The sequence below is a fragment of the Sarcophilus harrisii genome, chromosome 2, assembly GCF_902635505.1.
Source record: "Sarcophilus harrisii chromosome 2, mSarHar1.11, whole genome shotgun sequence".
Taxonomy (NCBI): domain Eukaryota; kingdom Metazoa; phylum Chordata; class Mammalia; order Dasyuromorphia; family Dasyuridae; genus Sarcophilus; species Sarcophilus harrisii.
Window position 1 is genome coordinate 421,276,450 of NC_045427.1, and position 24,745 is coordinate 421,301,194.

At 38.7% G+C, this 24,745-nt stretch overlaps 1 long non-coding RNA gene across 1 annotated transcript; it reads left to right on the plus strand.

Moving 5' to 3' along the window:
• The first annotated feature begins 1,464 nt into the window (after positions 1-1,464).
• Positions 1,465-24,123, plus strand: LOC116421699. The gene is made up of 3 exons (XR_004232188.1): positions 1,465-1,740; positions 21,122-21,183; positions 24,036-24,123. It is a non-coding gene; the product is annotated as an uncharacterized LOC116421699 (long non-coding RNA).
• Positions 24,124-24,745: the final 622 nt, after the last annotated feature.

Below are 24,745 nucleotides of genomic sequence, written 5' to 3' on the forward strand. Positions count from 1 at the left end.
TTAAGTGACTTGGCCAGGGTCACACAGCTAGGAAATGTCAAGTGTTTGAGACCAGATTTGAACTCGGGTCCTCCTGACTTCAGGGCTGGTGCTCTATCCACTGTGCCATCTAGCTGCCCCTCAGTAAATATTTCTTAAGCGCCTTCTATGTACCAGACACTGTGTCATAATATATGGTGGCCACCACATAGTAAAGTGGTTACCTTATGAGGAAAATGAAAGGGTTGGATATTGTAAAGATAGAAACAAGATTTGGCAACTGGATGTATCTGTAAAGAAAGGGAAACTGAGTAGCCTGGGATAACATGTTTCCTTTTTTTTTTTTTCATTTAAAACTTGAATTCCAGAGTCTCTCCTTATCCCCACCTCCATCCCCCATTTAGAAATCACATGTAATATATGTTGAAGAATTGCACATGTTTAACATATATGGGATTATTTGTTGTCTAAGGGAGGTGGAAGGGAAAGAGAAAAATTTGGAACACAGTTTTACAAGGCTGAATGTTGAAAACTATCATTGCATGTGTTTTGAAAATAAAAAGCTATTATTTAGAAAAAAAGAAATCAGTGAAGTTATGCAAAACATTTCCATAAAAGTCATGGATAACGCAAGTTTCTAAGAAATGATATAGAAACCATAGCTGAGGATTATGAAGTACCCAAATATACAAAGTATGTGTACCAAGCATAGGAAGCTGGGGAGGATGATTCATTTGAAACAAGGGTTACACAAACAAGTTGAACTATATATACACATACATATGTGAAATATTACACATGATGCCAAGAGACCCATGACTGGGCTATGGTTTCTTAAAAATATATATTTTATGGGGGCAGCTAGATGGTACAGTGGATAGAGCACCAGCCCTGAAGTCAGGAGGACCTGAGTTCCAATCTGGCCTCAGACACTTCCTAACTGTGTGACCTGGGACAAGTCACTTAACCCCAAATGCCTTAGCAAAAAAAAAAAAAAAAAAAGTATATCTTATGGAGCACGTAGGTTGTGCAGTGGGTAGAGCTCTGGGTTTGTCAAGAGAACCTGAGTTCAAATATACCCTCAGACACTTACTAGCTATGTAACTCTAAGCAAAAAAAAAAAAAAAAAAAAAAGCATACCTTATTCAGAAATGCCCTTCTGTCTGTTTGCTGGTTTGCCCACTAGCAAAGTTTGCAACTGAAATATATACATTATGAGCCACTACTGAAAGTCCCCAAAGAAATTTTACAAATCAGCCACAGCCAATTTCAGCAAATTTGCTGCCTGATGCCTAGTCTGTATTTCCCAGCCAGGCTGGGCTCTACAGCCTTGGTTTTTCTAGGCTAATTTCTCAGGAGAATGAAGGTTGCATCCATTCTGTGTCAGACTTGATTCCAAAAAACCCACAATGATGACATTGGGGTAGGGGAGGACCCATTGAAACCACTTCCGTCAAAACCCACCAGTGTCCCGAGTTGGTCAACACCAATTCATCTCCAAAGCCTGGCTAAACCACACGACTTGTGGCCATCAGGCTAACTATGGGAGACCAGAGTTTTGCTGGGGAGGGAGGAGAGAAGGGAGAGAAATAGAGGAAAAAGAGGGAGGGGAAGATAGCTTACAACAAGCTGGGGGGGTCTCTGAGAAAGTTCCCAGCTCTAGCCCCAAACTGTAGCTTGGATCACAGCCACCGAGACAGGGAAGAAGCAGCAAAGTTCCTGCAGGCCGGAAGTCCAGAGAGTGATATAGTCCTTGGTACTGTAAGTAGGAGGGAAACTATTCCCTTCTTTTGTTTTATCTGCTTCAGGAAAGACCCTGTCCCCTGTCCTTTATCTTATTCCCTGTCCTTTGTCTCCTGTCTTCTTTGCTCTTCTGAGGTTCCCATCTAGTTTTGGCTTGTGATGAGAAAGAGACAGAAACACAGAGAAAAAGACAGGAAAGAAGGAAGGAAGAAAGGAAGGAAGGAAGGAAGGAAGGAAGGAAGGAAGGGAGGGAGGGAGGGAAGGAAGGAGGGAAAAAGGAAGGATGATGGGAAGAAGGGAAGGAAGGAGTGAAGAAAGGAAGGAGAGGAGCAAAGGAGGGAAAGAAGGAAAGAGGAAAGTAAGAAAGGAAGGAGGAAGGAAGGGAGAAAGGAAGGAAAAGAGAGAGGGAGGGAAGGATGAAAGGAAGAAAGGAAGGAAGGAAGAGGAAGGAAGGGAAGAAGGAAGGAAGGAAAGGAAGAAGGAAAAGGAAGAAAGGAGGGAGGGAAGGAAGGAGGGAGAGAGAAAGAAAAAAAGGGGAGGGAGGGAGAGAAGAAAAATGGGACAGAGAGAAAAAAGAAAGAAGGAAAAGAAGTAAGAAAGAGAAGGAAACAGTGACAAAAATAGAGAAACACAGAGAGAAAGACAGAAATAGACAAAGATATAAACATAGAGATACACAGAAAAAAGACAAAGGCAAAGTTAGAGACAGTCATGGAAACAGACGGGATAGAAACAGATGGACAGAAATAAACAGAGACAGAGAGAGACAGAGACAGAGAGACAGAGACAGAGAAGGGAGGGAGGGAGGGAAGGGAGAAAGGAAAACAGAGAGAGAGAAAGAGAGAGGGGGGAGGGGTTTCTCTTCCAATAGTAAAACTAGATTCTGCCTCTTTGACCAGCTCTCTTGGAAGGCTGGGAGATAGGGAACAGAGCACTTACTTAGCTCAGTGTCCTGCTGATATACTGCTAGAATGGATTCCGTTCCCTACCACAGACCCCCAGGGATTTCTCCAGTACCATAGATCAAAAGATGTTTGAAAAAACTTTCTCCTCTTCTTGTTGCTCTTTCTCTTCTAACTTGCTGCTGAGCCACTATCTAGCCTTCCTCCAACCAACAGAGGGACTGAGGTCTTCAGAGCTGCTAATGAGGCTGGGGGCTTCAGCAGCAGGGACTTGACTTTGCCTCAAGAATGAATAAGTGGCGTCTTTTTTTCCCCACTTTCAAGAGTCCTCTTCTTCCTCACTCCTGTCCCAGGCTCAGGGTAGTGCCACGATGCCTTTAGTTTCATTCAAGTTAAAGCATGTGATGGAAGGGCACTTTTCTACTATCTTCCGTCTAGATGTATCAGCCTATCCCCAAGCATTACAGACACTTCTAATTCCTCAAGAGGCACCTTCACTAATGAAGGCTGCCTCCGAAGTAGCAATTGCTCTCTGATTAGTCAGTCCGATTTTTTTCCTTTTAAGCGGTCTGGGGAATGTCACTTTTGGTTTCCAGTTTCCAGGGATTCCTGTAGCATGAGGTTTCGAGCTTTGGCTCTAGCAAAAGGAGGGTTCCTGGCACAAATGTCTGTGGATGAAGCATTGAAAACAATGGTCATTACAAATTCAATTTCCTTTTTATTTGTTGAGGTTGTTTTTATTTTCCCCAGGGTGAATCATGGGATTATAAATTTAAAACTGGAAAGAATCTCAGAATCTATGAATTCCAACCTCTGCATTTTAAAGAAACTGAGGGCCAGCTAGATGGCGTAGTGGATAGAGTCTGGGGTCAGAAGGGCCTGAGTTCAAATCCAGACTTAGACACAACAAACACTTCACAGCTATGTGACCCCAAGACCGTTCCCTGGGATCGCTCAAGCGGTGGTAAGAATGGGGAATTGAACCCACGTCTCCCTTTCTCCAAGATCTGAGCTCTATATACTAGATCAGGCTATTTCTACAGCTGATAAGAACATTTGGGTTCAGAGAATTTGGGTTCGAATCCCAAGAATTGTCAGTTACTATCTGTGTGACCATGGGCAAGTCACTTCACCTTGTCTAGTTCTTCAAGTTTCAAAAGGAAGAAATTATCATTAGATGTCTTCAGAGGTTCCTACCAACTCTAGTTATATTGATGATGATGATGATGATGATGATGACGAAAATAATAGTATCACCTTTCTATAATACCTTAATGTTTATCAAATCCTCCCCTGACAACAATCCTGGACACTTAGGTGATATAGTGTGCCAGGACTGGAGTCAGGAAAACTCATCATGAGTTCAAATCTGACCTCAGATCATCAACATTATCATCAAGTATAAAGGAGGAGTTTTAACCCCCATCCCAATTACTGTAAATACTTCATATTCAAAGAAGACCAATAACATCATGATGTTGGAGTCCAGTTGGGGTCGAATGTGGCTGTTCAGTCCAATATGAGCCCAGAAGGCATAGCAAGTCAGTTTGAAATCACATACTTTAACAGCAAACCAGTCTAGTAATGGAGTAACTTCAGCCAAGCCCAGAGAGAGTTATTTGGGGTGCAAATGATGAGTTTGTCTTTCACCTCCTCACCCCAGCCCCACCCCTGCTCCTGTTGGCATTTGTGTGAATTTGGGAGAGTCATCAGAGGTCCTACTGGCATTTGAGATCAGAAGCAGTGGCCCCCAAAGCAGCAGTGACTAGTGGTAGCATCTGTGGGTTTTGTTTTCTAACTTTATTCCCATTCTCCCCACTGATTCTGTATAAATTAATGGGAAAGCGTGCCCAGATTTCTATGGGGCTTGTCCTTTATATCAGTGTTCTTATTCTGCAATCTTAGAAAATACCCTTTCCTAACAGTCTACAGGCTGATAATCAATGGGGAAGCATACAGGAGCAACAGTACTAGACATTTTGAGATCACCTCTAACACCCTGAAGAGAGCAATAGTCATTACCCTCTGGAGATACAAATTGGTAGTTCTTATGAGAGATATTAGATTGGGGAATAGGTAGAAAGGGAAAGGTTGCACAGATGAGGCAGTATAATAAAAAGAGCCTTGACCTGGGAATCAGAGGACCAAGAATTAAGGATTGACTTTCTCACTAGTATTTCCCCTTTCTCTTGGTTTCATTTTCTCCTCTTGTAAAATAAGGATGAGAAGAGGGTCAGAATAGATTATCTTTAGGAACCATTCCAGTTCTGACATTTTGTGATTCTCTATTTGTGGGGCTTTTCAATTATTAATATTCTTCCTAAAATGTGCTGTTCAGAGCACAGTATCATATCTGCATATGTACTGAACAAGGCAGAAGACATTTTGTCACTATTCTCTCTCTCTGAGGATTCTCTATATCTAGCTTTGGTCATTCCTTTTTTCACCATTCAATCCTACTTTCTCTCTGACTGGGTTCCATGGTCCCCCAGCTTTTCCTTTTAATATTTAAACCTAAGATTCTTTATACAGATATGAAAAGCTATAGAAATAGGGCTTATATTTGTAATTTCATTGCTATGGGAAATTCCAAGTAAGAAAACTCCCTCTACTAATGCAAGACCATAATAGAGATTCAAGATTCTTTCAGTATTCCAAAGTGTATGAATGACACTGCTTGTTTCCTAATCTTCCAGAGTAATTTTTTTCACTTCTAGTCTAGTAGCTTTAGTAATACAATAAGTAAACTAACTTAGAGGTTCAATCAGATCTCAGGGTTCACTTGATAGCAAGATTTCCTGTAGGTGCTGGGTGAGCTTGCTTAAATTTGAAGGTTGTAAAACAGTTTTGTCCCTAAAAAATTTATTTGATGATCATGGGGGAAAAAAAAAGATGTACATTGAGAGATTGATTGACTTAACCAGGGTCATGTAGCTCATATATGTCTAAGGTAGGACTTGAATTCTGGTCTTTCTGGCTTCAAGTTTTGCTCTTTATGCACTATGACATGCTACATCATGTGTGGACATCTACACACATATGTCATTCTCACATGAATAATTATAATGACACAGAAATTTCGCATGGTTTGAACTCCCACTCCAATGAGCTTCTAGCCTCTTTCCCAACTCCTTGTATCCCAAAGGATTACTCACTTTTATAGGGATACAGACCAAACTTATGATTCGATTGAAGCTGAAAGTTCCCAGTGGTTAACTCCCTTTACAAAAACAATTTAGCACATCTGGAATGGATAGTTTAGAGAGCTGGCTAGAGTACTGAGAGGTCAATGGCTTGTCTAAGATCATCAAGCCAGCATGTGTCAGAGATGGGGCTTGCCCCCAGGTTTCCTGGCTCTGTTGTCCAGACATCATTTCACTGTGTCTCTCCACTCACATATGGATAAGAAGATACATCAATAAAATAGAATTAAAATTGTATTAGAATCCAGAGCAGCAGATGACGCCTGACCAGAGTAGTCACATGGGACAATGTCATCATCGTCCACAACAATATGATTAGTAAGCACTTATAAAGTACCAGCTCTGTCCAGGTACTATGCAAAGCACCTTATAACCATTATCTCATTTGATCCTTACAAAAACCCTAGAAAGTAGGTGCTATTATTATCCCCATTTTACATTTGAGGAAAATGAGGTAGATACAGGTTAAATTACTTGCCCAGGGTCACACAACCAGTAGGTATCTGAGGTGGCATTTGAACGTAGATTTTCCTGACTCCAGGATTCAATCTACTGCATCACCTGCCAGAAGGAGAAAAACATGCAAGCAACTATGTTCCTATGTGGTAAATAATGCAAACTGAAGGTAAATCTCAAAGGAGAAGGTACTTATAGCTCATGGGACCAGAAAAGGCCTCCTGTGGAAGGTAGGATTTGAGCTACCTTGAAGGAAACCAGTAACTGGAAGGAGAGCATTCTAGATATGGGAAGCAGCAAGGAAAAAAGCTATCATGAAAGAAAACCAGAAATAGAGTATTATTTGTCTGAAGAGAGATTTGAACCCAGATCCACTGACTCTGGAGCCAGTGAGGGAATTAGATGACTAAGGTCTCTACCTTCTAGTTCTCCATTTATGATAACATTGTGAGTTAAGCACAAATTGTTTCCATTTTACAAATGGAGAAACCGATACTTAGAGAGGCAAAGGATCTTGTACAAGAGTACACAAAGAATAAGAGTCAGAGTCAGGCCTTCGATTCAAGTCCAGTACTCTTACCATTATAGCAATCCCTTGGGATTGCATGATGGAAGTTCCCTCTGACTTCTGAGCAGCAGATGTCCTTAGGATTCTTCTTGCCCCTTTATTCTATTCATGGATTTTCAGCTAAGCAACCAATTAAAAGTATTTTCATAGCAGAAAGGAAGCAGTCAGAAGATAACTGCCTACTCTGAAGTTGGAGGAAATGCCCCTCTATCATGCGATCCCAAGGTCATACTACTTCATTACGCTACACTACAGAAGCAAACTTATCAAGCTGTACCCTGCCTGGGTTGGAACTTGGGAAATCTCCCAGGGGAGGGAGTATCCTCCCCCAAGTTGGAACCTTTTATCTGTGGCCAAGTTCCCAAAGCCTAGATACTTTTTTCTTCTTTCACCTAAGAGATGCCTGCTTCCTAAGAACACCAGCTTAGTCTTTCTACTCAACACTAAGAACACCAGCTTAGTCTTTCTACTCATCATTAAGAACACCAGCTTAGTCTTTCTACTCATCACACTCAGAAGCACTAAAAGTAGCTTCTTAATTCTGCCCAGAAAGGAGACCAGGAAGAGAATCCTCTTTTTACTTTTGTGAAAGGGAGCAATGATATTCTCAGTAAAAAAAGAAATGAGTTCTAAATGCTGATTGGGTAACCTTGGGCAAGTAAGTCACTTTCCCATTCTCAATTTCCTCTGCTATAAATGGGATAATACTTATACTTCTTACCTCTGGTAAGGAAGTTTTTGTAAGCCCTGAAGAACTATAAAAATGTAGACCAATTTGGCCTCCTTTCCCCTGCCACAATGACGCACCACCTCTCCCCCAACTCTGAGACCTACAGCTGCCTTGCTTGACTCAAGCTCATAGGAAGAAAGAAAAAAAGTTTTTTTTAAAAAAGGAAGTAAACATTTATAAACCACCAACTACATACCATGCACTGTGTTAAGCACTTTACAAATATCACCTCATTTGATCCTCATAATCTCCATTTTACATTTGAAAAATCTGGGAAAAATAGAGGATAAATGATTTGCCTAAGATCAGACAGCCAATAAGAATCTGAAGCCAGATTTGAATTCAGGCCTTCCTGATTCATCCATTGCCCCACTTTCTATGGGCCTTATGGGTTCAAATCCAGAACTGGAAGGAAATTGAGGCCCATAGAGTCCAGCCATATCAAATGTTGCCCATAGGACAAACTTGACTTCCCAAAGAAAAGATTATGTTCCTCAAAATGAGCTAAGTGGAGTTGATTGAAGTAATGAAAATTACATAGAGACTCTGGTAATTCGTTCCAACTGTTTATATCTTGCCACAAGTGCCCAGATGTAAAAGTAATTAGTTTTGTCAGTATGTTAGGGAGCAAGGAGCATCCTTCAAAGTACATACAAACAATCCAAGGACCCTGAGGAGAGAGTAGCCTGGAACATTAAAGGAATAAGAAGAAATGAGAAAAGACACATAAAAGAAAAAAGCCTGGAGGAAACAGAATTTGGGGAACAGAGCAAAAGAACTGGAATGGAATGGCAGAGCTAATGGTATAAACATGACTTTAAAATTGACCTGCGTGAGACTATTAGCCCATCCAACCCCAAGCTCAGTCTAGGTCATTAAAGACTCTGGAGGGGCAAAGTGCCCATAGTAGGCACTTAATGAATGAATTTTTAGGAGGGCATGGTGTCAACCTCAAAAGGTTAGGGATGGAACCAAAATATCACTTAAAAATATAATAGAACACAGATAATGTTAATTTGCCATTTTCTTAGTCAATATGCTACACAAAGAAATCCTTATATATAGTTTAGTGGTACCTTTTTTTGGAATTTTCTATTTGAATTAGACATTGCTGACTTAAATAACCTTCTGAAGTGTCCTTCCCCCATCCCTTTCTTATTGAAACTTTCCTCATCCTTCAGGATCCAGGCTGCACAAGTTCTACTGCCTCCATGATGTCTTTCTTGAATATTACAATTCTCTTTGATTTCCCCCTACTTTGAATTCCTACAGTGTTCTACAGCAGTATCTAATCTAATACACCCTGTTCCAACAAGCCATTATTAAGCACCTACCATTGACAAGGCATTTTGCTAGGCACCTTAGATACAAAAAACAAAATTAAAAACTAGTTTCTATAGCTGTGTGACCCTGGGCAAGTCACTTAACCCCGATTGCCTCAGGGGGGAAAAAAAACAAAAACAAACCTAGTTTCTGACTTCCAGGGGCTTACATTCTTTTCTCCTGAAGAGTTTTCTTTTTTTTTTTAAAAAAAATTGATATTATGAGATCATAGTTTTTATATCACTATTTATTTATATCACTCTTCTACCCAGAGACCCATTCCCTCAACAAAGAATACAAAAAAAGGAGAAAAGAGGAGGAAAAAAAAAGTGGTTTAGCAAAACTATCAATTTTGTACACTATTTGACAGTGTTCTCGACCCTTGAATGAATGGATGAAAAAGCATTTAGTAAATTCCCCACCTCTACAAAGAAGGAAGGGTGATATATTTTTTCTTCTCTTTATTAGGGACAAACTTGGTCAGTAAAATTATATAGTATTCAATTCTGTCTTTTTTGCTCTTTCCATTTACCATCTTGTAGTCAATTTTTTTATAGTGTATATTTTTTCCTGGTCTTGCTTAGTTCTCGTTTGCATTTGTTCTTTCCACATTTAGCGATACTCTTCAGATTCATTGTTTCTTATAAGGCAGTAATATTCCATCATGCTCATGTTCCACAAATTGCTTAGCCATTCTCCAATCGATGGGTATCTACTTTTAAACATATTTCTATATTTGACATGTTGTACAAGAAAAATCAGAGCAAAAGGAAAAATCCACGAGAAAGAAAAAGCAAAGAAACAAAAAAAAGTGAAAATACCATGCTTTGATCCACATTTAGTCTCTACAATTCTCTCTCTGAATGAAGGTGGCATTTTCTATCCCAAGTTTATTGGAATTGTCTTGAATCATTGCATTGTTGAGAAAAGCCAAGTTGTGGTATATAACTGTAATGGAATATTACTGTGCTAGAAGCAATTACAAACAAGTTGATTTCTTTTTTTCTTTTTTTGGCTGAAGCAATGGGGGTTAAATGACTTGCCCAGGTCACACAGGTAGGAAGTGTTAAGTGTCTGAGAGCACATTTGAACTCAGGTCCTCCTGATGTCAGGGCTGGTGCTCTAACCGCTGCACTATCTAGCTGCCCCTCAAACAGGCTGATTCCAAAAAAACCTGGAATGACTTACATGAACTGATGTAAAGTGAAGTGAGCAGAACCAGAATAACACTGTAACAGCAATATTGCATGATGACCGACTGTGAATGACTTAGCTATTCTCAGCAATACAATGAGCTAAGACACATTTCTAAAGGATTCATAATGAAAAATGCTATCCATACCTAAAGAAAGAACTAATGGAGTCTGAAGGCAAAACAAAGCATACTATTTTTCACTTTATTTTTTTGTGGGGCTTTTTTGGTCTGTATTTTCTTTCACAACATGACTAATATATGTATATATATTTGCATGATTGCATATACATAATCTATGTCAAATTACTTACCATCTACCATCTCAGGAAGGGGAAAGAGAAGAAAGAAAAAAGAGAATTTGGAACTCAATTTGGAACTTAAAAACTGAATATTAAAAATTGTTCTTACATGTAATTGGGAGAAAAAGTAAAAATTTTAATAAAATTTTATTCAAAACAAGAGGCACACCCTGTAAACAGTTAAGTATATGCATGTGTTTATCTATACTTATAGGTATAAGGAGGAGCTGAGAGCAAAAACTGTCAACTGAGGAGATTAGGAAAGGATTCCAATAAGGTATGGACTGTGTACAGAGTCTTGACGGAAGTTGGAGTTTCTAAAAGACAGAAATTAGCAGGGAATGTACTCTAGAAATAAGGGATGGTGATACAGGTGAAGTGCTGAGATTGATAACTAGACTTGGCTGGAATTTAAGAGAAAGCGAAGGGGAATAATATTCTAAAAGCCTGAAAAGGTTGACTGTTGTCAGGTTGTGAAGGGCTTTAAGTGCCAATTCAAAGATTACATACATAAAGGCAATAAGAAGTCATTGAAATTTCTTGGATAGATGAGATGATTTATTCTTTATGAAGATAATCTTAATCTCCATAAACTACATAAAGGCTAATCTACATTAAGGATGAATCGATGAGAGAGGAGAATGGAAGTTGTTGTTGCTATTGTTCAGTTGTGTCCATTTGGGGCCTTCTTGGTAGAAATGTTGGAGTGAATTTCCATTTTCTTCTCCAGCTCATTTTACAGACAAGAAAACTAAGGCAAATAGGGTTAAGTGAGTTGCCCAGAGTCATACAATTAGTAAGTGGCTGAGGCGGGACTTGGTTGCAGGTCTTTCTGACTCCAAGGTGTAGTGTTCTAACCACCGCAACAGTAGCTGCCCAGAGATTGGAAGCCAGGACACTAATTAGAAAGCTGTTAACAAAAGTCCAAATAAGAGGTGATGAGATCCTGAAATTTAACTCTAATTACAGAGTCTTGTAATTTTTTTTTTTAATGTTTCTTGTGTGTTTGTTTTGTCTCCCTAACTAGACTGCAGTCTCCAAAAGCAGAGAACAACACTTAGTAAAAGTTTATTGACTGATTATATTTAATTCCCTATATGCTTGATCTTGTGCCCTAACATATAGGATCAGATAAATTTAGAATTATTAGGAATTATAAAGGTTATCCTCATTTTCCAGAAGAGTAAACTGAGTAGATACTCAATATATGTTTCATTGATTAATTTTAAGTAAAACTTAAATCAACCTGCCAGGCTGCCTCCTCCTGAACTCTCTTCTCTTTTCTTAGATTTCTTACTGTTTATTCTATACATATCCAATTCCTTAGGGTTCTACTCATTTACTCATTCCTCCTAGTTGTGAGTACAAATTTGCAAGATATCTTAACCTGAGGATTAACACTATTTCCTTCTCTGACTAAAAAGTTAGTCTGTTGGCTTGTTCCATTCTTTCAGTCTTTCAGTGGCATCTATTGTCCACAATCTGAAAAGTGCAGAATTCCAAGGTTAAAAACAAGCTCAGGGAATCCTGTATGAGCCATGCCTCCAAAACAATCTTACAAGTGGTCATACAACTTTTGCTTAAAGACTTCCAATAAATAGGAACCTACTCCTTACCTCATTTGAGGTCACTCATTTCATTTTTGAAGAGTTATCATTGTTAGAAAGTTTTTCCTTACATCAAACCTAAATTTGTCTGATAATTTCCATAGATTGCTCCAAGTTCTGCCTTCTGCAGTCAAGCAAACAACTCTTCCATATAACAACCTTTCAAATATTTGAAGATAGGTATAATAACCACCCTGAGCCATCTCTTTTCTAGGCAAAACACCCCTATCTCTTTTAACCAAGGGAGAAAGGAACAAGCATTTATTAAATGCCTTCTATGTGCCAGGAACCAAAGCTTAGTATGCATTTTACAAGTTTTATTTCATTTAATTTTCACATGCTATTATAATCCCTATTTTACAACTGAGGAAACTGAGGCAGATTTAAGTGACTTGCCTAAAATAACACAACTAACATGTCTGGGACTGAATCTGAATTCATCTCCCTGATCCCAGGCTTAGTTCTCTATTCTTTATCTATATGATCTCAAAGTCCAGGACTCAACTTTTCTCTAGATCAAAGCTTCTTAAACTTTGGCTCATGACCCCAATGGGGTCCTGTAACTCAATATGGGGAGCATGAAATTATAATTTATCTGTAAATGTTTCATTTGTATACCTATTTTATATAACTATATACCCAGGGTCACATAAAAATTTCTCAGGCGAAAACGGGTCACAAGCAGAAAAAGTTTAAGAAGATGCTCTACAATATATCAATGTCCTTTCTAAAATTGGTGACTGCAAGACACAAAAGTCAATGACTATAGCAATCTAGTGTTTGACAAGCCCAAAGATTCCAGCTTCTGGGACGAGAAATCACTATTTGACAAAAATTGCTGGGAAAATTAGAAAATATTATGGCAGAAACTAAAATTGATGACTGGAACCTAACACAATACTCCAGCTGGGGTTTGACTATGCCCCTTGCTGTAGCTTAGTTTCTTTTTTCAACCTTTGGAAGGGGGGTTGCCAAATGACATTGTTGTGCTGGCAATCCATTAAAATCTCCAGGTCTTTTCAGACTTCTCCCTAGTTGTGCCTCCCTCATTTATATTTATGAAACAGATTTCTTGAATCCAGGTTTTCTAAGATTATCTCTTCTTAGATAAATTTTATCTTATTAGAGTAGTCCAGTTTTTTGATGGGCAAGCTGCTGGTAGATGGATAGAGCACTGGGTTTGGAGTCTGGGAAAGCTGAGTTCAAATCCAGTCTCAGACATTTACTAGCTGTGTGACCCTGGGCAAGTCATTTGATCTCTTCTGTCTCAGTTTCCTCCTCTGTAAGATGAATTGGAGAGGAAAGTGATAAACCACTCCAGTATCCCTTCCAAGAAAACCCATATGGGTTCATGAAGAGTCGGAAATGACTGAACAATAAAAATTTTTGATCTTTCATATTTTTGTATCCTGGCTCTATTCATCGTTGGATTAGCTGTCCTTCCCAGCTTTATGGCATCTGATAATGTGATAAGGATGTCATCTATCTCTCTATCTAAGCAGCTGTGGAGACATCTGGGTACCTCATTTTGTCTCTCTATAGAGACAGCTAGCTAGTCCAGCAGTTAGACTAAAGTCAGGAAAAACCTGAGTTCAAATCCAGCCTTAGAATGTCTGTGTAAACCAGGTCAAGTCACTTAGCCCCTTAGTTTCTTAAACAATAAAGTGGAGATAATAATGCCACTTACCTTCCAGAATTGTTAACAAAGATCAAATAAAACAATGCTTGTAAAAACACTTGGCAGGGTACCTGTGCAATCAATGTTCACTTAACTCTTTATCAACTCATACAGAAGTTTTCCTATGTTTTTCTGGTCTGCTTTTATTATTTCTTATAGCATAATATTGTTATATTCAAATATCATAATTTGTTCAGTCATTTCCCAATTTGATAGGCATCTTCCTTTGTTTCTAATTTTCTATAACAAAAAGAGCTGACATAAATAATTTATTTATAGTTTCTTTTTTCTTTTCTTGATCTCCCTAGAGTATAAACTTAGTAGTATTTCCAGGTCAGATGAGTGACTTTCCAAATTACTTTCCAGACTGGCCTGACCAAATTCACATATCCATCAACAGTCCATCCTGCAGACCCTCCAGCAATTGCTATTTTTCATTTTTGTCATCTTTGTCAATTTTATGGATGTGAGGTAGTAATTCAGAATTCTTTTACTTCATGTATCTCTATCAGTATTTTGGAGCATTTTCTTCATAGAATTGTAGATGGCTTAGATATTGTCCTTTGAGACCTGCCTCTTCATCTCCTTTGACCATTTATCCATTAAGAAATGACCTTTATTCCTATGAAATTGAATCTCAATTCCTTAAATATCATATATCCATATATCACATACGTATCTATTTACATATGTGTATATATGGGTGTATATATATATATGCATATATATATATATATATACACACATATATGTGTTTGTATGAGAATTTTAATCAAAGAAATTCTGCAAAGATTTTTTCCTTCTATCTTAAATTGCATTGGTTTTATTTGTGAAAAAAACTTTCTAATTTTATGTAATTAAAATTGTCCCCTGTGATCCTCTCTATTCCTTATTTGATTATGAAAACTTTCCCTCTCCAGAGTTGTAAAAGGTTCCTTGTTCCTCTAATTTGTTTATTGTGTAACTTTTTATACCTTGTCATATATCCATCTGTATCTCATCTTTGTATAAGGTATGAAATGTTGGCCCTTGCCTAACTTTTCTCAGCCTGCTTTCCAGTTTGGGAAAGTATTAGCTTATCTAAACTTATTATCTTAGAGCGCCATCTACAACCAGAAAGGGGACTGGGGAGACTGAATGTGGATCACAACATAGTATTTTCACCTCTGTCGTTGTTTGCTTCCTTTTTGTTTTCTTTCTCATTTTCTTTTCCTTTTTGATCTGATTTTTCTTGTGCAAAATGATAAATGTGAAAACATATTTAGAAGAACTGCACATGTTTAACCTCTTTTAGACTACTTGCTGTCTAGGAGAGGGAGTGGGGAGAAGGGAGGGAGAAAATTTTGAAGTACAAGGTTTTGCAAGAGTGAATGTTGAAAACTATCTTTGCATGTATTTTGAAAATAGAAAGCTGTTATCAAAAGAAAAAGAGTGAGAATTTTTTTTTTGTTTTCTTGGAAAAAAATAAATTTTGTACCTTCCTCAACACTTAGAATAGTACTTTGCACACAAAAGGGGCTTACTATTTGTTATGTACAAGTCCAGAAGTTATTATATTGAATTACTCTGAGGTCACTATTGCTATATATTAGGGAAATAAGCCAATGAAACAGTCTTCTCCTTCTTCTCCCACATAACTTTCCCAGTTCAGCATATTTGTGTGACTGTGGGCAAATAATTTTACTTCCTAAACCTCAGTTTCTTCATTTGTAAAATAAGAAGGTTGGATGATGATGACATATAAGGTTCCCTCTTGGTTATAAATCTATGATGCTCTGACCAGAGCCTATATGCTTATGGAAGTTGATAGCCAACTCATCTTTCAGCATGTAGACATTCAAGGGAAATAGATTTTAAGAGATTCTTTAAGACAGCTGCTTGACCCAAGCTTTGTCTTTCAAGGTATAGAATAATAATAGTTAACAATTATTAGAAGCCTTAAGGCTTACAAAACATTTTACATATATTATTTGTTCTTCGCAACAACTCTGGGAAGGAGATGCTATAATAATAATTATATATATGTATATACATATATATATATAAAATAATCTCCATTTTACAATTGAAGAAACTGAAGCAAACAAGGATAAGTGACTTGCCCAGAGTCATACCACTAGTAAGTGTCTGAGGCTGGATTTGAAAATTCTTCCTGACTCTGGGGCAGCTAAATGACTGGAGTCGGGAAGTCTCATCTTTCTGAGTTCAAAATCTGGTCTCAGACACTTAGTAGCTGTGATCCTGGACAAGTCACTTAATCGTGTTTGCCTCAGTTTCCTCATCTGTAAAATGAGCTGGGGAAGGAAATGACCACCCACTCCAGTATCTCCAAAAACCCTGAATGGGATCATGAAGAATCAGATAGAACTGAAACAATGGGACAACTTTCTGACTCGGAGTCTGGTACTCCGCCAGTACTGCACCATCTAATTGTCTATAAGGTGGTTACTATTATTATCCCCATTTTACAGGTAAGGAAAGGCTAAGAAAGGGAAAACACCTTGGCCCAGATTGTACAGTTAGTAAATGCCTGGGCAGAATTCAAGTTAAGTCTCCCTAATTCCAAGTCAGGCACTCCATTTACTGAGACACTGCCCTATTGGTGTTCAATTGTGTCCAACTCTTCATGACCATGAAGACTAAAGCACACCAATACTGGGCATGGGGTTTTCTTGGCAAAGATACTGGAGTGGTCTCCTATTTTCTTTTCTGGTGGATTAAGGGGTGGAGGTAAAGTTCAAACAGCTAGTAAGTATCTAAAGCTGGATTTGAACTCAGGTTTTCCTAACTCCAGGCCCAATACTTTAGCTATTGAGCTTAGCTGCCTTTTGCTGCCCTAGCTACCCTTGGACTAGACAGGTCACTGGTTCTGACTTCTCAGGTAAGGATTCATTGCCCTAAGAAAGGGTAAGTAAGTGATATTAAGAACTCAAAGCAGAAAACAAAAGTAGACACAGCAATCAGTAGCAGAGTTGGGAATACTATCCAGGGTATTTTCCTTCTTTCTTCCTCTCTTCCCCCATTCCATGAGAATTGGTAGAGAAGAATTAATGACAGGCTAGTGGAACATTCTCAATGATGAAAGGGAATGGTGAAATAGTAGAAGAGCATTGGGAGGAGGGGGACAAGAGGAGGAGAGTAGGGAAAGCCCAAAACACTTCACAGAGGAGAAACAGCTGTTTGTCTGTGGCTCAGAAAAGTACTGGTTCCTGCGAGGGCTGCATGTCCCCAGCTCTAGGAGAGCTGCCATGAAGTGAGTCTCTCCATCAAAACCAAGAGAGATAGAGGACCTGGGGCCTGGGTGGTGATATGCCAGCCTCAGGCTAGGGAGCCTGGTGTGAAAATAGCTGGGCCCACTCCAGTGCTCTTCTTCCCCAACCTGATGCTTCATAGCTGGGGGTCTCACCCAGGAGCCGGGGGAATCCCTGATTGTTGGGAGCAGGAGTCGGGAGAGGGATGTGGAGGAGTCAACAAAAATTGTACCTCTTTACAGCCAAGGGACTGAAGTCTAGAAACTTAGAGTCAAGGATAGAGGCAATCTAGGTCTCTCAACCTTACTTAGAAATCCAATTTGGATCCATCCATGAATTCAGGACTAGAGACGATATTCAAGTCTTCTTCATGTACTCACATCTACATAGCCTGGTAAACAAAATGTGTATTGTGCCTACAACCTTGGAGCTTAAATGGGCCCATGTTTGCTACTAAGAGGTCCCTAGTACTCAGTTCAACAAGTAATTATTAAAAATCCAGATACTGCAACAAGTGCTAAAGATACAGTCGCAAAAATGAAATCAGCTTCTTCAAAGAAACTCTCATTCTCCCAAGTCATTCCCCAATTGATAAATGGTCAAAGGATATGAATAGGCAGTTTTCAGATGAAGAAATTAGTTATTGGCAGTTGCTTAAAAATAAAACAACTTTGAGGTATCACCTCATACTTATTAGATTGACTAATATGACAGAAAAGGAAAATGATAAATGTTGAAGAAGATATGGGGAAATTGGAACACTAAATCATTGTTGATGGAGTTGTGAACTGATCCAATCATTCTGGAGAGCAATGTGGAGCTGTGCTCAAAGGGCAATCAAACTTTTATCCAGCAATACCACTATTAGATCTGTATCCAAAAAAAATCATAAAAAAAGGAAAGATTTGCACATGTAGAAAAATATTTATAAGAGTTCTTTTTGTAGTGGTGAAGTGAAAATTAAAAGGATTCCATCAATTGGGAAATGGCTGAACAAGTTGTGGTATATGAATGTAATGGAATATTATTGTACAGTAAGAAATGTTGAGCAGGCAGATTTCAGAAAAACCTGGACTTAGATGAACTGAAGCTAAATGAAGTAAGCAGAACCGGGACAACATTATACACAGATTCAACAACATTATGTAATATTCAATCATGATAGATTTAGCTCTTCTCAGCAATACAATGATCCAAGACAATTTCAAAAGACAAGAAAATACCATTCACATTCAGAGAAAGAACTTTGGAATAAGAATGCAAATCAAAGCATACTATTTTTATTTTTGCTTTGGTTTTTTTTCCTTTCTTGTGATTTTTTTTCCCTTTTATTCTGATTCTTCTTTCTCAACATGACTAATGTAGAAATATGTTTACTATAATTCTACATGTATAGCTTATATCAGATTGTTGTCTTGGGGAAGGAGAGAAGGGAGGCAGGTAGAAAAAATTTAGAACTCAAAATCTTATGAAAGTGAATCTTGAAAACTCTCTTTACATGTACTAGGAAAACAAAATATTATTCTGTATATTGTGGAGAAAGGGAGTTCTCCTAGGGAGGATAGACATGTACACAAGTTAGTAAATACAAGGTATATACTAAATAATCTAAAGAAGGAGAATACGCTAGTAACTGGGAGAATTCTTTGCTTTGAACTATACTTTGAAAGAATATAGGGATTCTGGAAGAGAGAAATGAGTGGGATTTACATTTGTTATCAGGGACTCTCATTCAATCATCCCCTTACCAAAATCAGTTCAAACATGAAGGAAGGCTTCTTCCTATTACTTGGAAACTCAGCTTCTCCCCTTATGTTTCCCATTCCGCTCCTATTCTGGAGATAATTTTCTGGCAGCAAACTCATCATAATTTATTAACGGGACTCACAAGAAACACAGCCTTTAGTATCCACAATAAGGAGGCTGTGGGGTTAGATTAATTAAAAATCAGGCAATCACAAGTACAGAGAATGAATGCTGAGTTCATTTCTCCCTAATCCCTTCATGAAGACTTTTGCCTGTTCTGGGATCTCCGTTCTGGAGATCCATTCTTTGCCTGGGTGAAGGCCAGCTCTCCTCAGATTCCTTTCCAAGTCTCCCTTCTTCTCTTCTTAGTTCTCCCTCTTCTCAGACTCCTTCTTTTCTTCATGCTAAGAGAACTATGACATGTTAACAACCACTCCACTTCTTCCTTCTACCTCCTGGTTGTCCTGAGCTCTGCAACATTTCTAATCACAGAAACAGTGCTGTCCCTTCCTCTGACTCAAAATTTGTTAGTGGCAGACGTAGAAAATAGCAATTGTTATAGTCAAAAAAACCTGGCTTAAAATGCTGCAACTGATAGATACATCCTAGCAGTGATCCCTAAGCAAGTGGTTTAATTTTTCTCTTTCATCCCAGGCAACTCACAATATTGTAGAGAAATTACTTGGGTCTGCTTTGGTAGAGGGAATTTCCCAAAACAGAATTCTTTGTGCCAACCAGATCACAGATTCACCTCACCTTCCCACAAAAATCTTCCATGGCTCCCTATTACTTATCAGATAGTAAATAAAACTCAGAGTCCTTGGCTCTTTTCAACAATGAGGTGATTCCAGCCAATTCCAATAGAGTTGTAATGGAGAGAGCCATCTTCATACAGAGAGAGAATTATGGGGACTGAATCTTGAGCACAACATAGTATTTTCATCTTTATTGCTGTGGTTTGCTTGCTTGCTTTTTTCTTTCTCATTTTTTTTTCTTTTTGATCTGACTTTTCTTGTTCAGAATAATAAATATGGAAACATGTTTAGAAGAATTGCACATGTTTAACCTCTTTTGGATTACTTGCTGTCTAGGGGATCAGGGAAAAGAGAAGGGAGAGAGAAAAATTTGAAACACAAGGTTTTGCAAGGATGAATGTTGAAAAGTATTTTTGTTTGTATTTTGAAAAATAAAAAACTATTGTTATTAAAAAAAACCCCACCTCCAAGTCCTCTGACTGGCATTCGGGGCCCTCCACAATATGCCACCACTCTACCCTTTCATTCTTCTTCCATATGTTACAATATCTTCCTCCACCCCACAGCATTCTAGTGTTTATTCTTCATTTTTTGAGTATCAATCACCTCACAGGTGATGTTCTGATTTGCTTGTAAATGGGATTTAAGGGCAATAGAGTTGCACAAAGTAATCAGCCTCTCTTTCTTCCTGAGTCAATGGCAAGATAGAAGTCAGGACACTGGCAATGGCTTGGAATGCAGTGGATGACCTTGGCTGCTTTGATACCTTTGGTAGCTGACTAAGCTCTGAGCACCGCACATCTCCTGCTTCAGCCATCTTTTGACCATTGGAGCAAATAGTTTGGAAAAAGAAGTCTTTACATGCTTGAGATAGACATCCCCTAACTCACTGATGGGTTTGAGGCCTATTAGTTACTCTCAACCTCATTTAGCCTATCTGCCAAGACAGTTTCCCAGGAGTGTGGCCATTATGCATGCCAGAGCTTCTAGAACTGGATAAAAGGTGGAACCCAAAGGTGGATGAGGAGCCCTGAAAAGGGCTTGGCAAGCCCTCACACCAGGTATGCTAGTCCTTCCTGAACACCCCATACTCCCCGACATACAACACCATAGCTGAGTGCTTAAGGTGATGGAATCCATTGTTTTACACACATATTCAAATCCCATCTTCATCATGTTTCTTAAACTATAATTCTACACTTCAAAAAAACTATAGACTAATCTGAGGTCCTAAAAACATTCTGTACTCTCCAAACTCTGTTCCTTTGATCACTTTTTTCTGTGCCTAGAATATCCTACCTCTTTCTCTGGGACAGTTGCATTCTTACCCATCTTTTAATGGGTATTAAATACCGAATTCTCTAGAAGCCTTCTTTGAAACAGTCTCCCTTTACACTGTCCATATCTTGTATTTTCATAATTATCTGCAAGTTGCCTCCTCCATTAGAAGGTGAATTCCTTGAGAGTAGGAAATTAGGCTTTTTCCTTTCCTTAAAACCCCACGGTTAAGGGCAGTGGCTGGCACATAGTATCAATCAATCAATAAACATTTATTGTGTCTATTAAAGTAAGCAATTCATCAATGCTTAATGCCCAGTGACTAACTGCCCCTCCTCACACCTTCCACAGTCTATCCCTGGCCCTGCCAGTCAGACATATCTTCTCTTCATTTTGTTTTCTTTAAAGCACTGAACAAAAAATCCAAGAAGAACATCAGGAAAGAGATAGAAACCAAGAAATCTTCCGAGGTAGGTGGGACTTCAGCAGAGGTGAAAGAGGGATGGGAGGGGGAGAGGTAAGAGTCCACCCCTGCTTCAAAATAACATGATGGACTGACGTGTGTGTGTGTGTGTTTGTGTGTGTATATATATTATAACATGATGAACTGACTTGTGTGTGTATAGCATGATGGATTGATGTATGTGTGTATATGTATATAGTCTGTACCCCCCCCCCCCATACTGTCTGGTGAAGTATGGGGTGGGGAAGGTTGGGTGGGAATATTAATACCAACATTTTTTCAGGTGAAAACAACTGAGACTTGGAAAGATTGACTTGCTTACAATTATAATGCCATTAAACAAGAATCCTATCCAATTTTTATGACTTGCTCTTTCCAGAATTCTTTCTGTGGTAGCAGTTCTCCACTCCCTCAAGAAACATATCATTGCTTTATTGGTGGAAAGGATATTAGGAATTGAGAGAAATGGTTATCTTATATTAATAACCAACTACTGAATTAGGACTAAGGTTTTTTTCCCTTTTCTACTTCCCCATTCAGAAATCAGCCCTCTTTGGGTTTTTCAGGCAGCCTCTGAAGAAAAGGGCTGATAATATGAGAGAAAACTCAGATCTCTTCAAAGGATAAAAGTCATTATAGTTTAAACAAATTGCCCATTGTATTTTACTCAAACTTTCCATCCAGGGAAAAAGTGAATACTCCTTTTTATCTAGATTACTCTAGACAGGGTAACATGAACATAGATAAATCTCTTTCACAAAGACTAAAGGATCAGAATCATGTCTCCCTACACCCTCATTTGAATAAGTCCACCTCTTATAATATTCATTCTCTCATTACCTGTTAACCAATCAGATTGGTTAACTCTCCCAAGGGCATTGAATGGATTCTACAAGATGTCTTTGGCATTGAGAGTGCCATTGACCTCTTTTATTAATAACTGCTAGTATGATTAATAAAATGATTAATTATCCAGAAACTATTTCTCTTGAACTTTTTATATGTAACAGATTATTATGGAAATATCTTGATTCACTAAAAAAAATATTGCTGCCAATCATACCTATCAATATATACAGAACAGCAAAACCAAGGTTTATTATATGTTTTAACATAGGATCAGAAATAAAAATCTGACCCAAAGATTTCTGAATCTATATAGTTCTAATTATATCAGAGACATAAAGTAGATCCTGACAGAAGAAAGTAAAGATTTACAGCACAAAGATATGCTTGTGGGACTTATATTCCAAGGATAACTAAAGATGAAAATCAGTCATATCTAGTTTACCCAAAAAAATCACTAACAAGGCTTCTGGGATTTACAACACAGAATGGGTATCATAAATTCTTTTATCCTCTTTGAGTTTTTTATCATGATTGAACTAAATAGGAGTCTTAGGAAAAATTTCAGTTGGCTACTGATTCTGATTTCCCAACTATGACTTTCCTCACAAATAAAATAGCCATGCCAATCCCAAAATAATATTGGAGAAAAAGGAAGTTAAAAGCTCTTATGACAGGGGTCACCTTATTTAAACCCTTCACTTTACATATGGGGAAATTAAGGCCTAGAGAATTTATATAGCTTGTCCAAGGTCATACAGCTAATGAATAATATAGGCAGGATGAAAATCTTGATCCTTTTTCATCAAGTCCAGATTCCTCCTATTATTAATGACTTCTTTAGACCACAGGTCCTGAGGAGAACATCTCCAAGACCCTCAGAGATTCAGGCATACCAAAATATCTTCTTCTCCCCAAAGTACCACTTTCTCTTAATAGATCTCTTGGTCCACCATGAGTCATTCCCTTGGAAGAAGATTTTGAGATTTCTATTAAAACCCAAGGGTAGTGTAGCACAGTATAAATTGCCTCAGGCTGGAATCAAAAAACCTGGGTTCTGCTCCCCTCTTGTATGAGTTCCATTTTGGAGGCTTCAGTTTCCAAATCTATAATACAAGAGGGTACTTTCAGAATTGATGGCCTATGATTCTTCCCAACTCCCCCACTATTTTAAAAAAAAATTTAATTTAAAGTTTTGAGTTATAAATTCTACATTTCCCCTCTTCCCTCCCTGAAAGAGTAAGCAATCAGATATAGATTATACAAGTGCAATTATATAAAGCTTTTACATATTAGTTATTTTGTAAAAGAAGACCTGAAAAAAATGAAAGAAAAATAGCATGGTTTAGTCTGGATTCAATCAAAGAACTGTATCTGTTCTTTCTCTGGAGGCAGAAAACATGCCTCATCATTGTTTTAGGGATTGTCTTGGATAACTATATTTCTGAAAATAGCTAAATCATTCACAATTCTTCCTTGAATGATTTTGCTATTACTAAGTATAGGTTCTCCTGGTTCTGTTCTCTTCACTATGCATCAGGTTTTTCTGAAATCATCCTGCTTGTCATTTCTTACAGCATAATAACATTTTATTACAATCATACAGATGTTACTGACTACTGTTTTTAGCTGTTTGACCTTGAGCAAATTACCTGACCTCTCTGTTCAAGAATGGGTGTAATCATTTTTCAAAATACCTCCTTCATTTGGACATTGTAAGGGAAGCACTCTAAATCTTAAAGTCCCATTATGGAAATATAATGATAATAATATATAATAAACAAACAAACAAATAGATAGATAGATAGATAAAAGCAAAGACCGAGGCTGCTACCTGGGAAAAACCACCATGGGGGCCAGGCTAAGTCAGAAATGTTGGGGTTCAGGGGGTGGATCGTGGGAGTAAGTGGTGGGGAGGATATCTACTGAGGGAACCAAGAGCAGGTAAGCACAAGGCTTACTGTGGTAGAGAACGGGGGACTCCGAAGTCATTGGTTACCTCCTTTTTCTCAGAAAAAACCTGTGGTGAAGTTATCTGCATCCACCTGTGCAGCCACAGGGGCCTTCTGCCAGCCTCAGACCATTTCCTGCTGCAACAAGTGTGATACGTGCCACTGTCGCTTCTTCGGAAGTGTCTGCTTCTGCCGCCCGTTCCTGCGGAAATGCTGAACGCCAGCCTCTAAGTGCTCCAAGAGGGGGAGCCTGGGGACCCCTCCTCCCGTCACCTCCAAGGCTTCGCCCAGGGTTCCGCCCTGACCTGCTCAAGTAGAATTACTTAGTGCCAGAAACCCAAATATGCCTCCCTCTGCTCATTTCTAAGTGACTTTCCCCGGACATAGCTGCTGGCTATGTCCCCTCTGGAGCCCTTGAATTCAAACTGAGAAGTCCCCAAGATGGCAGGGAAAGTAGAGGTAATCCTGCCCCAAATTGTGACAGGAGAGATATCTGATTTCAGGCCAGATGTCTGTGCCCCTCATTCCCTTCACCCCTCCTCCTCCCCCTCCCCCCAAATTCTTGTTACTTAGGATTGGGTATTTTATCACTCACACTAAGTTGGATGTGACCGGTAGCTTCAAGAGCTACTGGCGGTGAGACATCCCTGCTTTACTCTTATTTCACTCCCTTTCTGAGAAATCCTGAACAGCTCCCTACTGTCCATAGGCCGAGGTCCAAACTCCTCAGGCTGTCTGAGCAGTTCTTATCTCACCTGTCCTCCAGGTTTT